General features: G+C 44.5%; 1 non-coding gene across 1 annotated transcript; it reads left to right on the top strand.

The window, feature by feature from the left end:
* The first annotated feature begins 477 nt into the window (after window positions 1-477).
* Window positions 478-549, top strand: TRNAG-UCC (transfer RNA glycine (anticodon UCC)). Its single transcript has one exon. It is a non-coding gene; the product is annotated as a tRNA-Gly (tRNA).
* The last annotated feature ends 4,183 nt before the right edge of the window (window positions 550-4,732 follow it).

Raw genomic sequence — 4,732 nt, forward strand, 5'->3', positions numbered from 1 at the left:
GCACTGTTGGGAGGGGGTATACTTTTGGGACATCTTGCAACGGACTTTAAAAAAGGAATTTCCGCTCGACGCTCATGGTATTCGGTACTTGCCTGTAGAGAGTGAGGATGGGACACCATTCGACCTCATTATGCTAATGGGCCTCCATTGTATTTGGCGCTCCAGAATGGCAGGATATCATTGCGATCCTGATGCACGGCCAGCACGGATCTATTTTCGGGAGTGCATGCATAAGTATATTGAAGTTCAGAAACTTGCTCCTGAAGCTCCCGAGTGGCTCGAAAGAGTCGAGCCTTTGGTGACGCTTAAGGAGTTTTAATATGACGAAGCCACGCACCCCCGGGCGGATAGTGTTATTAATTATTGCTCATTGCGCTCTGTAAGTGTATTTGTGTACTGTATTTGTATTTGTGTATTTGTATGTGTGTATTTGTGTATTTGTGTGTGTGAAGTCAGGCAATAAATAAAAAAAAAAGGGCGTCGGTGGTATAGTGGTTAGCATAGCTGCCTTCCAAGCAGTTGACCCGGGTTCGATTCCCGGCCGACGCAGTCATTTTTTTTTTCGGCGTGCTCGCAACACCAGTTGCAGCTCTGAAAGTTCATAGTAGGAAAACACAAAATATTCAATTTATGTCGAGCACTAGCGCGAAGATGTTCTTTATGTCGAAAACATATGACCCAAAAAGTTGTTTTATGGCGGGGTTTCATGACCAACAGAGACTACTAGATAGAGATGAAATGTGTAGTGAACAGAACAGTGCGTAATCAGCAAGACATTAATTTGACTATACTAAGACACATTCCATAGTATGATACAGTTGTATTTGGTAAGGGGCTTCCTCTGCGTTTCACATACGCACTTTTTTACATTCTATATCATTTGAACAGCGACTTGCTTAGAGCGGAGGGCGCTAGAATGACATCGATAGCTGCAGCGCGCGAATATTTGAAAACGCTGAACTGACTGACCGAATAAAAGCGCGTACCTCGGAGAGTAAGAGAAGCCTTGTGTCACCCCTTCTATGCGGAGCTTAAGTACAGCCATTCTGCTTGTCCATCATTAACAGTAATCTTACCCCGAGCTTTCAAGTGTAGGTAATTGATATGAAAGTTCTCGCCTATGTAAATGCGACTGAAATGTTGCGTTAAGACAGCGACGGTATAACCGACGTCACTACTGTGACAGAAAAACTCAGTAAGCAAACTGACCACCTGATAATATGAGGCAGAACTCGGGGTTTTAGCATGGCATCTTAAAACTAAAATTTTCCTTTTTTGCGTTTATATACTTGCGCCGACATTCGCACGGAAAGTCCATCTCCCTGACTTATAAGCTTCAATTTCTGCCTGGTTCTTTCGGAATGTCATTTCTGCGGATACTTCATTCCGTGCCCTTGTGTGGTGGTAAGACTCTTGGGGCTGTTGTTTCGCCCCATATCTTTGTAGGTGCCTTTTTGATACCTTTTAGTGCGGAAGCACTATACCAATGCGTAAACCATGAGCACGATCTTGCAATATTTGTGGGTTTTTCCCATGTGAAACAGGCAAATAAAAAAATCAAGTAAATATCCGCGGCCGAGATTTGGAAACGAATGAAAACGATTTGCGCCACAATATGCACCTGTATGCTTGCACCAATATTGTCACATTAACTACAAGGGTGACTATTGATACCGCAACGTCCCTGGATATCTGTGTTACCAACATGAGTTGTGAGGATATTTCTGCTGGTGTCTTGATATGCGACCTCAGTGACCACCTTCCAGTATTCTGCTTGGGCCCCCCTGTGACTGGTAAATATAGAAGTAGCAAAGGAAGTAGCTGGCATCGCACAATTAATGACCAATGCCTGCGACATTTTTGCAGCCTAATCGAGAAAGAAAGCTGGGACGACGTTTACAAGAAAACTAGGGCTACAGTCGTCTACAAAATATTCCTGAGTAGGCTGCTACAGTACTACAATGCAGCTTTTCCCTTGCGCGAGCATAAAACAAAACGAAAAAAAATGCGGAAACCCTGGCTGACTGTGGACTTGTTTAAACGAATAAGGGAAAAAAAAACAAGAAGTTTCATGCTTTTCTTAAATGTCGTGATCTGCAGTTACTGGAAGAATTTAAATCCTACAGAAACAAATTGAACTCAGACCTGAAAAAAGCAAAAATTGAGTACTTTCGGGCTCAAATTCTTCGTGCTCGCAATGACTATAAAAGGTTATGGAAGATGGTTAACGATCTAATGAACAAAATGCGCCCAAGCCATTGTGTAACAGATATCACAGTCGATGGCGAACGTATGTCTGATGATCAGCTTGCTGAACAAATGAATCTTAGGTTCATTAGCACAGGGAAATATACAGGCCTACTTGCTAGCATGTCCTGCCAGACACATGCGAACAGCACAATGGGCTCTATCTCGCTTTTTCCATGCAGTCCAACTGAAATTTGCAAAATAATCGGAAGCTTGAAACGTGACGTAGCGCCTGGATATGACGGTATAAAGGCTTTACCAATTAAACATGCTGCAAATCATATTAGCCATGTGTTGCCCTATATAATCAACCTAATGCTCCTTACTGGGGAATTTCCGGATGACCTAAATATAGCTAAAGTAGTACCCGTGTAAGAAGGCGGCGGTGCAGCAAATATGAATAACTACCAGCCAATCTCTGTTCTAAATGTATTCTCAAAAATATTTGAGCGCGTCATTAATGATAGACTTACCAGCTTTTTTCAGAAACATAAAATTATAGCTGGTGCACAGTGTGGTTTTCAAGCAAATAAGTCTACGGAACAAGCTCTTATACATATAAAAGACAAAATTCGAAAAACGTTCGATACTGTGCAACATGACATATTGATAAAAAAGCTGGAGATCTGCGGGATTCGGTGCGTTGCGCTGAGGCTGTTGCAAACGTACCTGAAAGACAGATCACAGTATGTAGTCATAAATGATCGCACTTGGAGTAAAAGGAAGATACAAAACGGCCTCCCTCAAGGATCAATTTTGGGGCCTTTACTCTTTCTTATATATGTGAATGATATAACCATGATACCAGGATTCCCCCCAGTTAATGTTGTATGCTGACGACACGAATATATTTCTTACAGGAACAAAAAAAAGTGCTTGAAAAATCTGTCAATGATTACTTATTAAACCTTTCCAGGTGGCTACAAGCCAATCGCATTACTCTAAATACAACAAAATCTAAATACGTAATTTTTAACCCACAAGCGTTAGGGACCAGAACTCTATTAGCATTAGATATGAAGGTAGTCTGTTGGAGGAGGTCACTGAGCAAAAATTCTTGGGTGTATGGTTCAGCAGTGATCTGTCCTGGCACGCCCATGTTAGTTGCCTTAAGTCCGATTTATCACGGGTCATTGGTTGTCTTTACAGAATCCAGCTCTTGATTCTATCTTGGATGAAGCAGGCACTATATTATTCTTTATTCTATTCTAGAATAAGTTACGGTACTTTAGTTTGGGGTAAGACAACCGATTCTAATTACAAAGAACTAATTACTTTACAGAAGGAACTGTTATGCATATGCGAAAATTATCATGGCGAGAAAAGGGAACTAAGAACGCATCCACTTTTTTTAAAGTACAATATGCGGAGGGCGCATAAGGTATACTACTTGAAGTTGCTACAGAGAGAGAGAGAGAGAAAACTTTATTTACAAAGGAATTCGGGGCACGCTCCAGGGTCCCCGCACGACCCCACTGCACTCAAGTGTTTATGTTCCTGAGGTCCATAACACTGGCAGCACGGCCGGTGGCGATGGTCTGCACGGCCGGGTCCTCCGAGTGCAGCAGGGTCTCCCAGACCTCCCAGGTCTTGAGGTTCTCTAGGTCCCGCGGGGGAGGGTCCGCCGGGCAGAGGGAAAGGATGTGGAGGGAAGAAGCGAAGGGTTCTGGGCATAGGGCGCAAGCAGGAGTGGGGAAGGAGGGATGATAGTGGGTTAGGGTAAGGGGCGAGGGGAGAGTATGTGTTTGTAATCTGCGCCAGAGTGTTGCGTGTCTGTTATCTAGGGAGGGGTGGGGCGGGGGGTAGAGCTGGCGAGAGGCTCTGTATGCCTGGGTCAGCTCACTGAATGAGTGCATGCGATCCTTCGTGAATCCCCGATCCGAGGCCACCTGAGCCCGGTTTAAAGAACCTCGGGCTAAAAGGTTGGCGGCCTCGTTTCCGGGATTCCCGGAGTGCGCAGGCACCCATATCAGCTCCAATTGGCGGGGCGGGGGTGCATCGGGCGAGTCCAGTATGCCAAAAGCAGGGACATGAACTACAATGGATACGTAAAAATCGCTTGTAGGTCATATCCACAGACAGAATAAACTTGTACGCTTTCAGAGACCGGAAAATAGAGATGTCGAGGATAAAGACAAATTATGGTCGTCAAGCACTGTCTTTGAAAGTGATCAGAATTCTCAATAGAAGAGATAGAAATATTAATTACAGTAAACCCTTCACCATTTTCAAAAATGAATGTAAGGGAGCTCTTCTCTGTAGCGATGTCACCTATAGATCAGATTTTTTTACCCTCGCACGCAGGCTGCGGGCGCGCTCCTACTCTCGACACCAGTCGCCATCTGTCGGCGCGCGCGGCCCGAGGGACTGCGGGGTCGCGCCGGCGCATCGCATAGAACGCATGTTTACGTGTTCGCTTCTGCCGTTGTTGTGCTCCATCAGCTAACGTATGAGGGTGTGTGCTGTGCGTCACTACTCACATTTT

Source organism: Amblyomma mixtum, chromosome 9 (assembly GCF_055824585.1).
Source record: "Amblyomma mixtum isolate Tamu chromosome 9, ASM5582458v1, whole genome shotgun sequence".
NCBI lineage: Eukaryota > Metazoa > Arthropoda > Arachnida > Ixodida > Ixodidae > Amblyomma > Amblyomma mixtum.